This window comes from Microtus oregoni, unplaced genomic scaffold (assembly GCF_018167655.1).
Source record: "Microtus oregoni isolate MIOR12 unplaced genomic scaffold, Mior012 000010F_ref0000083, whole genome shotgun sequence".
Taxonomy (NCBI): domain Eukaryota; kingdom Metazoa; phylum Chordata; class Mammalia; order Rodentia; family Cricetidae; genus Microtus; species Microtus oregoni.
In genome coordinates, this window is record NW_024543069.1 from 24,946,992 (window position 1) to 24,967,799 (window position 20,808).

Here is a 20,808-nt window from a genome sequence, read left to right on the forward strand (position 1 = left end):
TTAACTGACATGGGAAGGCACAGCCCACCATAGGCGGCACCACTCCCTACGTTCGAATATCATCCCTGAACTGTGTAAGAATGGAGAACTTGAACTGAGAGCAGCAATCATGCATGTATACACTCATTTTTCTCTGCTCTCGACTATGCATGTGATGTGACTAACTGCTTTCAGTTCCTGCCCCTTTGATTTTATACGAGGTATGTTTTCACAGCAACAGAAATGAAACTAAAACACTGTCTAAAAGAACTGGATAGATTTCATTTTGTGTTACGTTTAGAAGCAAACAAATGAATAGAAATATCACTGGAAAATACTAATGTGTGGTGATATTGTTGTTACTCAGCTCAAGTTTGAAAAGAGGCCTGAATTTCCCATATTAGAAGACAGAACCTCAAGCAAAGGGCCAGCGTCCTTGGGTGATTTATATCTGACCAAAGATGTGACCTCAGGGCCACAAACTACAAAGGAAGAGAAATGGAAGAACCCCACCCAAACACAAAAGTTTGTTAGAGGCAATTTAAGCTCCCTCCCAAATTCTTATGTTTAAAGTAAACATTTCTTTCAAAATCTTAACCTGAATTCTAAAGAAAGACTGACAAACTTGTATAAAAGAGTTTCAAAAGTGTGGAAGTTCAGAGTGATGAGGATTCTATGAACGAAGCCTAGAACTATCTTCCAGGAGAAACTTCCGTAACAAGGAGAAAAAGGAAGACCATTTCCCAGTATGGCTTTTTATCAACAATGGCTGCTATTGTTAGGCTCAGGGATGCCTTAGATATATCCTATGATATTTCTAATCCTCGAGCAAGTCCCTGTTTACAAATGAGACAGAGAGAGCTTGAGTCAGTGAAGGGTCACAAAGTCCAGAGTTTGAAGTGCTTGTTGGGTCAGGCCTTGTATCCTGCTGCCAGGCCTGTGGCCATCCACAATGGACCCCCAGAGGCTGATCCATCAGAAGGGACCAGCCGGGCATTTCCCTAGGCTGGGCTATGTATGCTTCAGGCCTAACTGGGACAGTTACCCTGCCAGAAGTAAAATACTGAGCTAGGCAACCCACTTTCTTTCTTTCTTTTTTAAGTTTCTATCCAATAGAATAAAGATTTCCAAACCAGACATGAAAAAAATGATTTAAAAAAAAAAACCTTTTTTTTATTGTGGAAAATTTTAAATACAGACAAGTCAAGAAAGTGGTAAAAGAGAAACTTAGCTCTGGTCACCACCACCTTCCTTTGGCATTTTGGCATTCTTATTTTATCTGTTCCTCTTATTTTCTGCAATGTTTTCAATTTCATCTCACTTCATAACAGTTTGGTATTGATCTCTGTATATAAAGATGACATACCCACAAACTAATTATCATTCCCAAGAAAAGTAATAATTCTCTATTATTCCTTAATGCGTTATTTTTGTCTTTAATTTTCCTTTTATTTATGGCTTTAATTTATGGGGTTGATACAGAAAGATTGTTCATTTTATGGGGTTCCATGTGATGTGTCTATGCATGTATACATTGTGCAACATTTAAATCAGGTTAAGCATATCTTGCTCTTCAAACACTTATTACTTTGGGAAATTATTCAAAATTGTTTTCTTTGCCTGTTTTTGTATTTTTTTTTTTTTTTTGTCTTTTGAGACAAGGTTTCTCTGTCTAACAGCCCTGGCTATCCTGGAACTCTTTCAGTAGATCAGGCTGTCCTTGAACTCACAGAGATCCACCTCCCTCTGCCTCGAGTGCTGGGATTAGAAGTGTGTGCTACCACTGTCTGGCTTTTTCTCACCTTTTTGAAAAACAGACTGCTTAAAGATTTTTTTTTTTTTACCTACAAGCTAGGTGGGGTAGTGGCACATGCCTTTAATCCCAGAATTCAGGGGGCAGAGGCAGGTGGATCTCTGCAAATCTGAAGTCAGTCTGGTCTATAGAGAGAGTGCCAGGACAGCCAGGGCAACACAAAGAAACCCTATCACAAAAAAAAAAAATATAGGTAGGTAGGTAGATAGATAGATAGATAGATAGATAGATAGATAGATGTGGAAGAATTTTAACTCACAGTTACCACGGTGGGAAATCATGGGAGCTGGAACCTGAGGCAGCTGATCTCACACAGCTACGGTCAGGAAGCAGAAAGAATCCCAGTGTTCAACTCCCTTCCTCCCTGTTATATAGTCCAGAACCCCGCCTCGTGACCTCACCCACAAGGGCCATGTCTTCATGCCTTAGTTAACCTATCAAGACAGTTCTCACAGCCATGCCCAGAAGCTCTTCTCCCACGCGATCTATGACCCATCAGGTTTGACAACTGGGATTAAACATCACACCTATCTATAGGTATATTAAATAGGTATATAAACCAAACATTTACTGATAGTAGATCATGGAATAAATTGAAAACAATCCTTTGATACACATATATTTTTACCATTAGAAAGTAAAGCAATTTCACATACTAATGAAATAGATGCAGTTATTTGTCTAACACAATCCAATCCAAACATATACTAATCTGATAGATAGTGAGAATGATAATAGGGAAATATTAAAAGTCTTTTGTTTTCCACAATTAAATCATTATATTTCTATAAATCATTTTTCAATTCATAACATATGGTAATCTGAAATCTAAGCTGAGCTTCTGGTGTGGAAAGAGAGAATACACGGTGCAAAGCATGTGTGTTGTATGTTCAGAACCAAGGCTGCAGTGAGGTCACAGTATGCCAGACATACCTCGGAGCTGCTATGTATTTGACTTTGAATTAAATTTGTGTTGCTGTGCACTGGCTGCATGTTGCGATCATATCTAGAGGCTCAGAATAGACAGTTCACTTTTTCCAATATAACTATACCTAGGCAAAATGTCTTCTTTTTGGTTTGACTCTAGTCCACACCTTACAAAATCTATTGGTTTGTTTAGTCCTGGCGAATTTATTTCCTTGAAACAATTACGAATGAGGAAATATTATTTCTAGATGGTAAAAGACATTTCTTGCACAATGGACACGGGAAGACATAACCACCCAAGCAAAGCAAACTGTATCATCCCAGCCCTGTGCTTCATGCTAACTTGAAATTATTTCAGGGTTATACATTGATTCCTGCCGTTGCCAGAGGCACAGCCTGGATCTTCACTGCAATGGACAATGTGTGGATCAATGAAGGAAACTGGATGAATGGAGTGGATGAGAAATGAACTTGTGGATTGCCTTAGTGTTTCTGTAGAGGATTGTTTCTGAAAGATAAAAATATATCCACAGCATAAACAATAATACACTTTAAAAATATAGGATAAGTTTCATAGCATCCTTTATAATGTGAGGGAGGCGTTTAAGCCATTTTGGGTTTCATAATTAATATGCAAAAAGGTTATTAACACATAAACCATATTTTCATCCTCTGTGGGCCTCATTTTATCTTTACTAATTTTAAACAACTATTATGGATTTTATATATGTAGGATTTGCTTTTTGTGTGCGGCAGGAGGTGATCAGTTGACAACTGGCTGGGGGCAGTGCTCTCTTTCCACTGTGTGAGTCCTGGGGATTGAACTCACATCATAGAAGTTTGGCAGCAAGCACCCTCTCACCATCTTGTTGGTCCTCTCAGCCTCATTTTCTTTAGCTTCAGAGTGACGGTGTCAGTGCTGATGCGCTGGTAATGATCTCGTAAGGGCTCTCCTGCCAGTCATCTCTGCGGTACACACTGTGGTGTGCCGCTCAAACACCTTTTCAACCTGAGCCGCTCCTCCCCCAAGCTGCCTGGAGTCTTCGTAGCTGAGAAGCATAGATAGTTAAACCATCCCCTGGGAACAGTTACTGGCCCAAATTCATACCCCTGCCCCATGGGTCACTCACAGCCACTGACTAGTTCACGTGGAGGAGGAAAGGTCTGGGCGTCAAGCCTCTGTGACAGTCGCTATTGCCACTGCCTGGGGTCCAGTGTCTCCTTCAGTTAATCCCCCCACCCTGCCCTGCTTACAAACCATATCTGAAGCATTCACCAGCACACTTCTGGCTCCCAAACCTGAGTTTCAGAGTCTATTTCCTGGGAGCTAACAGGATGCTATGACTCACCTCCACGGGTCACATCTGGGGTCTCACTATTTATCTGGTCCTCAAACCCCAAAACTGAGGGCTAAAACCCAATATCAACCAGAAAGGAGGCACCTTCCTTTCAAATACAAGAGTTCTGAAACCTATAAAACCGAGAGAACCACACCCGAGCAAACTTGTAGCCAGAATTTTCTCAGGGGTCAGATTATTTCCATAATCTTACTCAGTTACAACTGCCACCCACAGCTGTGAACCCAGAGAGGGCACCAGCGACGCGACCCAGACTTGATAACCCACAACACCACCATTTCCAGGGGATAGTTAATGCTGCAGCCAGAGCAAGGCTTTTAAACGAAAAGCTGGACAGTGACGCCCCATGCCAAATCCTCCAAGCTGAATGTCTTTTCAGCTCACCTTCAAGACAATCCTAAACCCCTAGCTTGGACTCTAAGACCTAGCTTACTGCTAATGGCCTCTCTGAACTCCTTCCATGTGTCCCTTATTCGCGAACAGAGGCTTCTTTGCTTTTTTCTAATATTCCATGCCCACTGCTGCCTGAAACCTTTGCCTTGTTTCTTGATGTACAGTTCCCTAATTAGCTTTACGTTTTCAACTATTTTTTTTTTTTTTGAGACAGGTTTCTCTGTAGCTTTGGAACCTGTCCTGGAACTAACTAGTTAGCTCCTGTAAACCTGTGAGTTTGTGGCCTCAAACTCACAGAGATCCGCCTGCCTCTGCCTCCCAAGTGCTGGGATTAAAGGCGTGCACCACCACTGCCTGGCTTATGGTTTCAACCTTTCTTGAAGTCTCAATAGAATTTCATCATACTAAGGGTGCTGCTATGGTTTGGATAAGTGTCCCCAAAGGCCTGGGTTTTAGAAGCTTGGGACCCTGTGTGGCACTGTTTTGGGAGGGATGGCCATGTGGGGGCTTCTTGGGTCACTGAAGGCATTCCTTGTCAGTGTACCCAGCATGCCCACCTAAGGCCCACGGCAACAGGGTCACCTGATTGGAACTCCTACTCCAAGCACAGAAGATCCTTTTCTCTTTGTGAATTGATCGTCCCACATATTTAGAAAGATCTTCAAAATAGCGTATCAGCTCTAGGGTCATAAAACCCTTCCAAGGCACAGCCAGACTCTTGGGGGCTTAGAAAGCATATACTTTTCAGAACCTCAAGAGCCACCGTCGTTCTTTCCTAAGTCGGAATATAACAAGAGGAAAGAGTGTCACAAGTTCCCCGGTCTCAAATGACCTGTGGGAATAGGTCCCTTTCCTCCCTTTCAACGATATTCTCACCCTTGTAACCAGGTACTATCCATTAGAAACCTCCAGGGTGCCAGGAAATGTTCACACAAAATCCTGACGCTGATTCTGAGCAAGTGTAACCATTCCAACGGCTAATAAAATATCTTCCTGAAGTTTAAGCAGTTTATAACACTGCTTTCCATAAAATGGAAAGTCTTTAATAGAGTTAGTTATTTACTACTAATACCTAAAAATTACTTTTGGAAAAAAAAAATAAAAACAAAAATTAAAAAAAAAAAACCCAAGTGGTTTCTGGTGTTTCATTCTGGAGGGAGCCATAGACTTGATGGACATTGCTCTAATAGACTCGTTCTGGTCCTGCAGGTGTCTTAGCACCCACAGCTCTGAAAACCAAAACCGTACGGGAGACATCATTCGAGCAGTAAGTCATGGTCAACCCTGGATGCTGGAACTAACTGTGACCTTAAAAGGGACCCTGAGTCTGTTTCAGAAGGTGAGACGTTTCCAGGAGAACTTTGCCTTCTGTGTCATAAGAAAGTGTTAACGCTTTCAAGGATAAATTAATTCATTATTAAGATAAAGTTCCGGAAGATGAGTGAAATGGAAACACAAGTTCAAGGAGAAAATGGGATGTTAAGTGTTCTCAGCACTTCAAACGATACGCATGTGAGGTATACATACGCTGATTATGAACCTTTCTAAGACGCAGCTGTTACAAAATACCACGTTGAACATAATAAATACATGTTTTTGTTCGTTAAAAAATAAAGAAAATGAAACGACATATAGACAACTTTGCTTGCATAATTTTAAATAGATGATTATGTAGTTATTAATATAGTATTTAGATTCCCTTAGATACATATAATCATTTAATTTTCGGCAAAAGTAATGGATTATATAGTTTTTGGAAATTCTAGTCTTTATAGTTACATATAATAAGCTTAGAAGAATATTTAAAATTGTGAGCATGGTGGCTCACGCCTGTAGTCCCAGAACTCAAGAGAGTTGGAGGAGGACGGCCGCAGGTCAAGGAAAATATGGATGAGAGTGTATGACCCTGTTTCAGATGAAAAATAAAAAAGTCAAGATTATCATTATTAGTCCCATAGGCATTAAAGGAATTATGAAGATATACAAAATTCTATAACTACAAATACGATAACTTAGATGAAAACAATCAATGCTTTAAAGACACAAGCTGTTATCATTCAGCCGGGCAGTGGCTGCACACAACTTTCCTCCCCATACAGGAGGCAGAGGCAGGTGGATCTCTGCGTTTGAGGCCAGCTTGGTCTTCAGTAAACTAGAGCTACACAGAGAAACCCTGTCTCTTAGAAAGAAAAGAAGACACAGAGCTTAACATGAACACCTTCATAAAAAGAAAGTACCCCGGGCTAGATGGTTTCCCTGATGAATTTCCAACCATTTAATAAAAAAGCGATACAAATTATACACAACCTCTTCCAGAAAAGGCAAGAAAGAGAGCACCTCCAGCCCTTTCAAAAGGTCAGCATGGCTTTAATACCAGAAGACAAAGGGCATTTATAGACCAAGTGGTACACACATGCCTTGAATCCTAGCATTCAGAAGGCTGAGGCAGGAGAATTGTGAGTTTGTAACAAGTCTGGGAAACCTTACAAAACCCTGGTCTCACATTACAGCCCTGTAATACCAGCTACTTGGAAGGCTGAAGAAAGAGTATTTTTGCAAGGCAAGTTCAAGTTCAGCTTGAGCAATTTAGCAAGTCTCTAGGGCGATGGTGGCTCTCGCCTTTAATCTCAGCACTCAGGAGGCAGAGGCAGACAGATCTCCGTGAGTCCCAGATCTGCCTGGTCTACATAATAAATTCCAGACCAGAGCTACACAGTATGACCTATGATCCTGCCACAAAACAAAACAGGAAACAAAAACTATATATCTTTCAAGAACACAGACACAACACTCTCAATAGAGCATTGGCAAAGTGATTCTAACAACACATGCAAAGAATTCTAACCACAAATTTAAGTGGCAATACTTCACACATTACTGTTGATTGAAGAGATGCACAGTAGAAATTCCACAGAAATTACTCCCTATTAAAACAGAAACTTCCACATTAGTTTTACTTGTAAATAATCAAGATAATTTCACACAAATGCCAAGAATCTCTCTCTATATAATGACATTTTCCAGAAGATTCTGTTCTTTCTGTGTGTGGAAACAATCTCCTAACACCTTCACTTATCCCATGGGAACTATGAGTACAGACAGAGCCGTCCCGCCAGGGAGAGCACAGCACCACTTCCTCCTGCACACATGCACCTCAAGCGGCTTTCAAAACAGCAACCTTGCTGAATTTGAATTACCATAAAACTCTAATAACCAAGACAGTGTACACGTATAGGTATAGCTAGGGCATGCATATAGATGAATGAAGAATTAAAGTCTTATTTATGTGTATGAATTTTTGTCTCCAGGTACATCTGCACATCACATGAGTACGAGCACCATGTGGGTGCAAGGAATTGAACCCAAGACATCTGGAAAGTCAGCCAGTGCTCTTCACCACTGAGCCATCTCTCCAGCCCTACTCCTTCTTCTTCTATTTTTATTTATTTATTTTTTTGTGAGTCAAGGGCTCTTTATGAGTATTGGGGTTTCGTGTCCAGCACCACCATGTGTGCAGAGGGAGATTTCTTATTTCATGTAGCTGAAGAGCTCTTTAAGCAACTCTCATGCTCAGTCACTAGGCTGCACACTCAGCTCTCATTGGTTCATTCTGTTGTTCATTCGTTCATTTGTTTCCAAGCCAGGGTTTCTTTGTGGAGTCCTGGGTGTCCTAGAACTCACTTTGTAGATGAGACTAGCCTCAAACTCAAAGAGATCCTCTCTTGCCACTACCGCCCAGTTAAAACACTAAAGTTTTATTTCTGAGATGGAGAGTTAACACAGGCTAATACTTTCAAGTGACTTTAAAACGCAGTAATATTCTGTGTATCCTGGAGTGAATCTTTGGCTAGCTTAACCTGTCGTCGGTAAGCACACGGTTTGTGGCCGTACTAGCACAACTAATCCAGGACTCTAATGCACATTGAAAAAGCGAAGAAGCGGTTATTGTGGTGTGACTGAAAATAAGATTCAGGCTGTCATGATGGCTCAGCCAGTACAGGCACTTGTCACCAAGCCTGACAAATAAATACCCTGTGTCCTGTCCCCAGGACCACACGCCAGAAGGAGAGAACTGACTCCCAGCACAGCTCCTCTCCTAACACACAAATAAAGAAATGAAATTTATGTTGTTAAAATAAAAGGAACAAAAGATTTAAAGCACAGGAAGGAAACAGAAGTGTAAAAGCAATTAAACCAAACCCAACTGTCTTGGATTTGAGTAAGAGTATGCACGATCATGCATTTTATATGAACTACACGTTTTCAGAGTTGGTGAAATGGCTCAGGGGTTGAGAGCACTGGCTGTTCTTGTGGAGGATCCGGGTTTGATTCCTAGCACCTACATGACAGCTCACAGCTGACTCTAACTTTAGTTCTGGGGGCTCCGATGCCTCCTTGGGCATGGGACATGTACATGATGCACATACATACATGCAAGCAAAATACATATATATTTAAAATCATTTTTAACAAAAATATTAAGCTGATTAAAATTTTTAAAAGTTTAAAAATTTTAAACAATTAATTTGAATTAAATAAATTAAATTTTAAAAGCACTTAAAAGAGGTTTTGTCCACTAAAACTGCCAGTGGGATGATTGTACATGTCTCTTGTACCAGTTACTATAGAGGCTGAAGCAGAGGCTAAGAGTTTAAGGCCAAGTGCACATACATGTACATGCAGACACTAACATATTATACATATTAAATTTCTATTTAAAAATTTGAGGTAAGGTCTCACTAGGTCATTCTAGTGTGCCTAGACCTTGCTCTGTCGACCAGGTTGGCCACAAACTCAGAGATCCACCTCCCTCTGCCTCCAGATTACAAAATCTTCTTTATAGGGTAGATGCAGGGATAAAATAAGAGACACACCTTTAAAAACCCACTAGATTTTAATTGAACACATATGAGTGTTTTGCCTGCATGCATGTGCACCACATGTGTGCCTGGTGCCCAGAGAGGTCAAAAGAGGGTGTTGAAGGCCTTGGTACTGAAGTTACAGATGGTTGTGAGTCACTTTCTGGGTGCTGAAACTGGCAGTCATCTGTAAGAGTAGCCGGTGCTCTTCCTGCTGGACCACCTCTCCATCTCCAAGACAACACCTTTCATACCATGCTCTGCACGGAGATGCTAACTAAAACATGGCTCTGATTGTTTCTAAACCCACGGTGTTTGGGAGAATGAGTTAGACATGAACCTTGTGGTCCGTTCCACCAGCACAAAATCAAAACAAATCAAGGTGGATGACCTGGCAGGGCACGCGTCTCACAAACAGAATTTTCCAGCGATGATCCTGAAATGGCAACGATGTTTAACAGAACTCCACGGGACTGTGGTAACCTCTGAGAGCCTGTACTCTTGGCCCTGTCACCTTTCAGGGCTGAAGCAGCATCAAGGAAGGAAGGGTCAGTCAGACAGAAATCAAGTCTTTGTCCCAGCGGGCCACCCTTGGCCATCCACACCCTCCACCTCCTCTCCTAGACACAAAGACAAGCAGGGACGGCTTTGCAGAGGAAGGAGCGACAGCTGCAGTGTTGGGAACTCCCTGACACTGGATTCTCAGAGCCAGGGCTCCCAGACACTGGGCTGCTTCATGCCCAGGGCAATCTGGAAAACAAGGTATTCTTATCCCACTCTGTCAACAAGCAAAGAAAAGTTCCGACTGGCGAAGGCAGTTGCCCAAGGTTATATAACCGTGGAGTGACTAAGCCAAGCTTTAGCACTGGGTCCAGATTCAACTCTTGTAAACAGCCGGCACCAACCTGGGACATAGGCTGGCCCAGGCACCACATGTAGGACAGGACAGGACCAGTTAGGTCTCATCCAGTCCTTGTAACTTCATTAATCCAGGTGTTCCCAGAGGAAGGTACAGCCGAGCCCTCGATGCAGCCCCCTCTCTATTTTAGCGGCCATATGCAACCCTGGAGTACTCAGTAGGATCCTGGGAAATCGGAGGCTTCCCAAATGTGACTGGGGGATGTCTTTGGCCTCTAGTGGTCACTTCCCAGAACAATATGGCCATTCACCTCAAGTCTGTGTCTTTGGAAAATGCATGAATGGAAGGTCTGCTCTGAGTCAAGCCACCAGATCCCCAAATTCAGAAAGCATAAGAGCCTCTTTTACAAGCTACATGGCCCACTGCTTAAATTCCATAAAGCCAGAGTTATAGTCTCAAGATATCCAGGGTTAACCTAAGTCTAAAGCCCCTCAGGTGCCCGGTTTGACCCATGGCTGTGAAGCTGTCCAGTTGCTTTCAGGTTGATTCCACCCAAGCAGAGCCAAGTCCTCCCTCCAGCATGGGACGGTGCCCAAGAACCATGTGTTATGGTTTCCATCACACATAAAGTCCAAGTTGAGCCTGCCATCCCTTCGAGCCATGTCACTACACATTACCTAGGTCACAGCTGCCTCACCCCCAGGGTCATCACTTTCTGCAGAAAAGGCCACAGTCACTTGCTATGAGTCAGAAGTTCCCCAAATGTCCAGACACAGCTCAGAAGCAGAAGGGAAGGGACAGCAAACAGACTCGGTGGGGGCTGTCTAGCCATGACATAACAATCGAGCACATTGACTTAGAGGAATACTCACCCCCTAATCAGACTTGCTTCCCAACACCTGTGGAAGCTGTCGAGCCAGCATTTCCATGTGGAGAGACAGAAAGCTGGCTAAGCATCACATGTTCCCAAGGGCACTCTCAACATTCAAGGTCAGCGGGCTGGCTCAAGCAACCCAGGATCTGGAGATGCAGGAGAGCCAATGAACCCTTTCCCAGGAACTGAGAGTCTTTCTGAGCAGGAGTATTTTTCGCTGAGGAGATACAGTTTCCAAAAAGAAGTCATCCTTCAGCAAGAGACACATGGGGCAAAGAGCGGAGGCCAGGTATAGTTTCCCAGGGACACCCATGGACAAGGGATGTGGAATGGGAGTCTTCTGTCTGCCTCTCTGCCTCCTTCTCTCAGCTCCTACGACAGTCTCTTTTTGGTTATTTATTTAGCCTACCTAACGTTGGCCTGAAACCCACTAGGTAGCACAGGCTGGCCTGGAACTTACAGCCATCTCCCTACCCCACTCTTCAAAGACCACACCATGATCCACAAAGGCCTTTGAATACCCTATTTGAGTTGCATACCTTGGGTAGCTTTTGAGCTAGTCAGAACAGATTCAAACTCAGCACCCCTGATTCCTTCAGTGGATGAGCCTGCCCTGGAATGCTCAACCAAGGGGTCCTCATTAAGTTTGCCTGGTGATCTACTTCCCCTAACGCCAGAGGCTTCCTCTGCTCCATTCAGGCCTTGGCCCTCCAGCCAAACTTGCCTGTTCATTCTTCTTTTGGTCTTTCCTATTTTCAATGTGGCCAGATCTTTTAGATACCATCTACCTCAAATGCTGTACTTTCCTACTCCTATCCTGGGAAGCAAATGCCTCCAGCTTTTCAGATGCCATCAAATGAGCCAGTGACCAAGGGGTTATACTTGATCCCCTGTGACTGACTTTAGGTCCATATCTCATTCTGGGGGTACTTTATCCTGCCCACCTGATGTGGGATTCCCATCTGTATGCTGTGATTACCATTGATTTAAAAAAAAAAAAACTGCCTTGAACCTATAACAGGGCAGAAAAAAGCTAGGCAGGGAAAACTAAACTGAATGTTGGGAGGAAGAAGGCAGAGTCAAGAGATACCATAGAGCAGCCAGAGGAGAAAGACATAAGCTGCCAGCCAGAACCTTGCCAGTAGGCCACAATCCTTGTGATAAAATATAAAATAATAGAAATGGATTAACCAAAGATCAAAGAGCTAGGTAGCGATACACTTAAGTGATTGGCCAAATAGTGATTTAAATAATATAGTTTCTGTGTGATTATTTTGGGAGCCTGGGCAGCCAGGAAACAAACAAGTGGCCTCCTACAACACCCACCCAAGTCAGGAGGAGCTATGAAAGTAGAATTCACTTTACTTTCAGACCTGTTGTGGCATTTGTATCCCAGTCTGAATTATCAGGTTGCTTGTGTGTATATGTGTATTGTCTTCTATCATTTTGAGCTAAGTAAACATTCAAAAGGGTTATAACAGAAGTAGAATTTTAATTTAACTGTCCTTTAGTTTCCTATAATGCCAAAGGCTTATATAATCATAGTATAATGATTAAAATCGGAAATTTAATATTTATATCATATTACTACAAAAACACAATCTTTATTTAGATTTTTCTGATGTTCTTTTTGTCCCCTGTCAATTCCCCCTGCCTTTTTCTTTTTCTGTTTCTGTTTCAAGAGCCAGTCCACATCTGAAGATGACTCACTGCACGAAAGTGATGACCTAAGTTCGGTTCCCAGAGCCCATGTGACAAAGCTGGATGTAGTGGCATGCATCTATAATGCTAACATTCCTAAGGCAATATGGGAAGCAGAGAAAGAACTGCCTTGAAATTCATAGGTCAGCTAGCTGGGAGTAGATGATGTGGTAGAAATAGGAAGGTGAACACCAACTCCTGACAAGTCTCTGGTCCCTATCCATGGGCTATGGTATACATGGGTTACAATAGGCACACACCACACACACACACACACACACACACACACCACCACCACCAACAACAACAACAACAACAAAAACAAAATGCCTGCACACATACACACACACACACACACACCACCACCACCACCACCACCACCAACAACAACAACAACAAAAACAAAATGCCTGCACACATACACACACACACACAAACATACACACGGACACATGGACACATATACAGACACACATGTAAAGTAAATACATGAGTGTAATAAAACATTTTTAAAAAAAACATAAAAAGGTCCAGTCTGCCAGGCAGTAGTGGTGCATGCCTTTAATCCAAGCACTCGTGAGCACTTTAATCCAAGCAGGCGGATCTCTGTGAGTTTGAGGCCAGCCTGGTTTACACAAAGAGTTCCAGGACAGCCCAGAATCTCTCCTTGCCTTAGTCATCCACCCACACCTCATTAGTCTTCTCTAGTTGGGAGGCTTGCCTGTCCTTCACTAGTATACTGACACTCTGGAAGTACATCAGCTGAGTTTTGTAAAATACTTCTTTTCAAAAAAAATTATTTATTTATTTATTAAAGATTTCTGTCTCCTCCCCGCCACCGCCTCCCATTTCCCTCCCCCTCCCCCAATTAACTCCCCCTCTCTTGTCAGCCCGAAGAGCAGTCAGGGTTCCCTGCCCTGTGGGGAGTTGTAGAATATTTCTTAAAGTAGATGTGTGATGTTTTCTCACCATCAGGTTCAGGCAAGGCCATCATAGAGCCTTGCTTCCCTCTGCACATCCCATCAAGAGCACCCAATACCCACACATCTTGTTGCCATTGATGCTGATGTTGACCACAGAGTCAAGACATTATCTGTCAAGATGCTCCTCAGTTATCTCATTATCCTCCTCTTTGCTGATAGAAAGTCTTCTGAGGAAGATGTTGCCAAGGTACACAAACACTGTTTCTCCCTGAACTTTCACCTTGGAATTGATTACCTAGGTCATCAGTGGTTCTTCTTCCTACAGAATTGCTAGGATATTCTAAAGTTGGTCACAAATAATTCTCTGGGTAGTTCTGTCACTCGCTCTACAGACCAGTATGGCCTCAAATTTAAAAATCTGCCTGCCTCTGACTCCCAAGTGCTGGGATTAAAGGCATGCACCACTATGCCCATATAGATATAGATATAGATCTTTTCAATAGATTTTTGCTGTAAGAGTTGTCCCCATTTATTTATTTAAGTCATTTATACCTCTCAGTGTGAACTCAATGGAATTATTTAAAAAATATGCAGGCAGGTGAAACACATCTGTAATCCCAGCACTCGGCGGGCTAAGGCAGGAGAATTGCCATGAGTTTGAGACCATTCTGGTCTATACAGTGAGTTCTAGACTAGCCAGGGATTTGAGAAGTAGAGGCAGGAGATCAAGGGTTCAAGGTTATCCTTTACTACACAAAAGAGGATAAAGCCAGCCTGGGCAGTCTGAGGCACTCTCTCAGAACAAAAGCAAAAATCAAAAAACATAATGTATCTATATACTTCATAACAGAATATATAGTTATTTATATTAAGAAAAATGCTAAGACCCTATCAAGGACATAAGACAAGGGGGGTAATGAAAAACCAGCCTGCCTCCATTTTGGGCTTGAAAGCCATCTTATAAACAAACAACAAACAAACAAAAAAAAAAAAACTAGATTTGTTCCTCTTTATGATTAAATCTGCTTCTCAAGGACTGGGCTATGCCCCACCTGAAACCTTAACTACAAATGGTTCTGTACTGTCTGTTTTAGGAAATTACAATCATGTCTTTGTTTCAAAAATTTATTATGATTACCTTGTTATCCCCACCGTGCAACCAAGTCTTTGTTTCAGGAGGTTTATGAGCAATTTATTATGCTTATGTTTTGTTTCTGTAACCCCGCCTCTTTTCAGCCAAATCCCTATTTGGAAACCCCTACTCCTAAGCTATAAAAACCTTTATCTTCCCCATGTGTTGGTATCTTGAACCTCACCTTAGGAGAAGGCAGTCCATTACAGGACTAAAGCTTGCTTTAATTTATCTGGCCATGTTTTGGGTCAGTGGCCTTTGCTCTCCGTCTGTAGGATTAACAGTTGCTCTGACTAGTCTACTACTTTCCCTTAGAGCCTTGCCTGGTCAGCAGCAATTTAATCAGGAGCTTTTAATCTTTTTCTTTCTGCAGAGCTAAGGGTTGACTCAACGACCGTCTACCACACTCCACTTGCAGTCCTTGTTGTAAAGTTTTGAAGACAGGAATCATGTCTTCCTGGTCTTTCAGCTGGACTGTCCTTCACACTATATCATAGCATGGTTGATTCTCATAAGTGATAATGTTTCTCTACATTTTAATCTTTGAAAAACAAAAAGTTGTTGTAGATACGGTCCCACTATATTTCTGAGGCCTGGAACTCACTCTGTAGCCCACGAGTGCCTCTAACTTGTTGAGGTCCTCCTGTCTCGGCTTCTCAAATCCTGGAATTACTGATGTGTGTCCCCATGCCTGGATTGACTCCTAATATATTTTTCTTGTGGCTAGGCCAAAAAGTTCTAGAATATTATATCAGGTAATGAGTGTCTAGCCTCCTGCTGTAGGGTACGAACTCATATCCACAGAGACAGGCTGGTAGAATTTGGAATCGGCGGCATAGAGTTGATCCAGATTTAAAAAAAACAATGTTTCCTAGTTATTCCAAGTCATATGTAGACTAAGATGAGACTGTCATTCACAATGTTGCTCTCCCTATCAGAGAGGGACAGCTGTGGGACCTCTTAAAAGTAATCTATTTATTTCAAAGTAGCCAGGAAGCCATCCATACAACCTGATTGACTGCTGTCCTCATTTTCCCCTGGACCCTACTGCTGCCATTAGCATGCCTGGCCAGGGTAACTGTTTTGTCTAATGAGGGTGCCAGTGATTTTTGATTTAAAACAGGACATTTATGAAAGAAAAAGATGGTAACTGGACAGATGGCTGAGTGGGTAAAGGTGTTTGTCCAGAGACCTGTGTTCCATCACCAGAATCTACATAGAAGTAGGAGAGAACCAATTCCATAAGGTTGTCTCTGAGTACTATAAGTATGCTGTGGTGTGTGTGTGGCCCCACTGATAATAAATACATAATTTAAAAAATAAAGTACTTATAATTGCAATGAGACAAAAGCCCAAGTTGGGCCTGTCCCCTAGTAACCTGGGATACAGAACCACTGTGGGTTAAACAGCATCTCCAGGTGAAACAACTGAGGCGGGCAGGGCTCACTAAAACCCAGCAATATCTTCAGAAAAGCCCACGGGAGTACCCAGTGAGGTGTGAAAGGGAAATCAAATTATGGCTGAATGAATATACAAAAACTTAGAAATGGCTGGATGGTTAAGAGACACTCTTATGGAAGAGAATCAAGGGACACCGGCAGAATATAAAAATACATAAACACACATCCTATGCTATCAAAAAGAGCAGGAAACATCTGTCTTGGAACCAGCTGGCTGGCACACGCCCCTGCACACATGTGTCTGTGGGCTGGTATGTAGCATGTACTCATTAGTTCTCTGAGTCCTCAACACTTTCTTCTAAATCAAAGACAATTTTAAGTATTCTGCCTAATAATTTTCTTCAAATATCTAGTCACTTAGATCACTTCCTCTTAAAAGCCATGAGGCCACAAAGGAGGCAAGATGGGAACTCTCCGCAGGCAGGGTGTGTTCTCTAGGGTGCTGCTTTACCACGTTTGGAAGCAGTTGTGATTCCCAAAGCTACCAGAGCTGTCTTCGGTTAGCCTATGGAGGAAAACACTTTTTGGCTCAAAGTCATGACCCTGTGTTATTTCTCTCCTGTTCTGCTGAGGAGGAAATGGAGCCTTCGTGAGGGGCAAATGGCCTGTTTAAGCTCTTGGCTTGATTCAGTAAGCACAGAGATGTGGGATTACTCATGCACCAACTATGGCCCTTCTCTTTCAACTTTAATGGGAATAATCAACATCCTATTATTTGAGTGTTTATCCTGGCTTCCTATTATTTTGCGCAGAGAAAGGCATTTGATAGTTGAAAAAAAATTTATTTCAAATGTAAGAAGTTTAAGAAGAAGGGGGCTCTTCCTGGAATCCACACTGGAGACAGTAACCTAGAAGAAACACACACAAAAGATCAAAGCTAGACCAGCTACCGTGGGACAAAAGCCATGAGGGCTTGTAAGTACAAATGGCACCTCTGAGGATCTGCTGAGTGGATTCAGTGAGCTCTCGGGTTAGCACCTGGCAGAAACATGGTAGTGTACATACCACACCCCAGCCCCAGGGAAGACTGAGAGAGACCTTACACAGAACAGAAGCAAAACAAGAGTAGGAGCTTCAAAATCACCTGCATTCCCAGAGCTAATTAAAATCGGGTGAGGCTGGGCAGTGATGGCGCACGCCTTTAATCCCAGCACTCGGGAGGCAGAGGCAGGTTGATCTCTGGGAGTTCAAGACCAGCCTGGTCCACTGAGCAAGTTCCAGGACAGGCTCCAAAGCTACAGAGAAACCCCGTCTCAAAAAACAAACAAACTAAACTAAATGAGTTCACAGGCATCCAATTGTTGTTTCAGGAAAGTCTGCTTCTGGAAGGTTTCCGTGGATGAAGCCGGAAGAAATGATAGGATTAGAACCACTATTTTATAACCCTCAAGGAACAACCATGACCAGTTGCCATGGAGAGCACACATGACAGGGATAATGGTAACAGGCGCTTCCACCACCTCCATTCACAAAACACTTTGGGCTTTTCTTGAAAAAGCTGAGACTAAGCCAGGTAGGGTGGTCCAAGCCTGTAATTATGGCATTCAGAAGGCTAAGGCAGGAGAAACACCAGTTCAAGACCAGCCTGGGGTGCACAGGGAGAGCCTGTCTCAACAACAACAACAACAACAACCAAACAAACCAAAAGACACTGCCAAGAAAATATGTAGCATATTTAAAGGAAATATGTGGTAGCCTACATCTGAATATGTGTAATATATAAATAATATATCTCTATTATCTCTACATTTCAACATACAACATCTATTCTCTTCTATAAAGGCCTCCTTGATCAGGCATGGTGGTGCACACCTTTAGTCCCAGCTCTTGGGAGGCACAGGCAGGCAGATCTCTGAGTTCTAGACCAGCCTGATCTAAAGAGAGACTTCCAGCCAAAGAAGAATTTGATTAAAAGACAAAGACAACTCAATCTCTAAAATAGGCAAAATATTTAAAAGTCCCTTTGTAAAACAGGATATACAAGTGAGAAAGAAGCTGAAGTCAGATCAGTGCCTGATTCTCAGTAACTGTAACTGACTAGCAGGAAAGTGGGGAGCAGAGGAAGGTCTGTGAGAATGGGTATTGTCGACATGAGCAAGGACTTCAAAGCTTCGTCCCCTTGGGAGTGGCAAAGCTCCCTGGCCCAGGGAGTGAGGCTCATGAGGCTCAGAGAGATTGCAAAGCTTTCCTCTGGTCCATGTGCCGACCCTGAGGGTGTGGGAAATGCGCATCACCGCTCTCTATCCGACACCCCGTGTTATGGCTTGAGGACTGCGCCCTGTAGAGACTGTTCCTCCTGAGATTAGTTAAACCTGCCTCTGGGCTTATCTATATGGAATAAACCCACCTCCTTGTTCAGCTGTATGAAACAACCATGCCTCCCTGTTAATATATTTATATAATATATATTATATATAAGACATATTGAGCTTCCGTGGTGCTGAGACTTCTCCATTAGAAAGTGCAATTCACCTGATTCCAGCTTTTCTGTCCATGTGTCCACATGTATGTTTTTATTCCATTCCCTTGATGTCCCCAGTCAGGTCAAGGCCCAAAGGCTGCGTGAGGGTACAATAAAGTGGCATAGAGAAGGGCCAAGGAAAATATAATGTAACTTGATTTGCAGTTGTCCAAATGACTCAACGCTATATTTAAGTTTTAAAGATTTGATTGTATGCAATTTATATGCAAACATACTCTAACACTTTGAAGCACCTTAATCATTATATATTATAGAATACTTCCTGCATTTGAGTCTGTACTTATAGGGGAAATTACATATTTTCTTCAAGACAAACTAGTGCTAAATGTAAATAGATATGAATCAAGTTTAGCTACGAGTCACTGATTACTCAGCCTTTGTGAGGAGTCTACATTACACAGTGTGAGAGAGATCTTGGGGATCGAACTCAGGGCCTCTAGAACATAAGCAAATGCTCTACCACTGAGCTGCACCCCAATCTCTCATCGCACTTTTTATTCTCTTTTGTATGTTTGAAATCTCCCATAATAAACCTCACAGTGAAATCAATTAATATGTACAGTTAATATATATTACCAATGAGAACAAAATGCCTATGCCATTTTCCAATAATAACGAGTGACAGGAAGGAAGGAGTGAGGAGGCAGAAAGAAGAGGTAGAAGAGGGAGGGGCAAAAGGGAAGGAAGAAAGGGCAGAGGGAGGGAGGGAGGGAGGGATGGAGAGAAGAGAAAGGAGGACAGACTCCAACAAGATAGTCCCCTGACAGCTCCCAGAATGCTGGGCACCATGTGCCCAATCACGTATGTTCCTAATGATGACTCTGAGTCATGAGAAAAGGTCAGGTTGTATTGGATATGTTTCTGACTTTACAAGAACGATTGATTTACATCCTACTTTGGAACACACTTTACAAACGAAATAGAAAATTCAGAGGGAAGATGAGGGGACCGTGGAATAGAACCTGGTTCCCTTTAACAAATGGAAACTGTCACTAAAATCAGAAAGCCTCTTGAAGAAAAAGTCTTCCCTAGTAATCCACTCACTTATGAAACTCTTAGTCATTGTTACTATGTGTGCATAGGGCGTATGTGTGTAGGCACTGGTGCACACGGGGATCAACTGAGGAGCTGGTTCTATCTTTATGGATCTTTATGGAGGCTCTAGGGATCATATGCAAGTTACTATTCCTTTCATGCAAACGCCTTATTACGCCAAGCCACCTTGCCAGGCCCCATTCGCTTTTTACCTTTAGTAAAACACTGAATTCTTGGAACAGCCCCGGGAAAATAATGACATCGGCATATCTTGCGGAGAAACATCCAATTCCAATGTTTACTTTTTTTGCTGGCCAGTGGCCAGCCTTGCTTGCAAATACTTCATTTTTGTGGAATTCCTCCTCTGAAATCTACAAAGGTGAAGGACCTCCCTGAGCAAGTTGTAGCTGTCTCCCGTGTTTCAACGCCCAAGACAAAATCAAGAGCTATATCTCAGAGCGCTGACTTCCACTGGGGAAAGGAAGTCCGAGCAGCACCTTAGGGACCCAGGCTGATGCAAACACTTTTGCTGTCAAAGAACATTAAAAATTCTATTCCGCAAAGGGGGATCACTGTCTCCAGGAGACTGAATTTTTATTCATGAAGTTTACACTAGTGGGCCAACACTCAGGTCCAATATCGGGAAGATGGGTGGATTTGTAGAAACTGTGGAATCAAATAAAATACACAGACTTTGAAAGTATTACACAACAGAATATAGAGCCTGGGAACATTCCAGTCTTTTTATAGTCACTCACGAATGACTCCATAAAGGTTTGAGAGTGGTGTGGCTGAGGGCTCCAAGTAAGCTGTTTTCGTGTCTTCTTCGCTCTCCCTCTCCCTGCCAGCAGCTGAGCCATAACAGAATTATTGCTAGCCACTTAGTTTTTAAACATGCGATTGCCTTACAAAAGCCAAGGACGATTGCCCAGGTTTTTGTTTTCCTCCAAAAGCACTTTCGGGTCATCATATGAGATTCTGGACAGCTGGAGTGCTTCCAGTCAGCTCCATGC

The 20,808-nt window shown here is 42.6% G+C and overlaps 1 pseudogene; it reads left to right on the plus strand.

Annotated features, from left to right (window-relative positions):
- The window catches only part of LOC121453048, a 30,713-nt pseudogene that overhangs the window by 3,379 nt on the left and 6,526 nt on the right, over positions 1-20,808 (plus strand).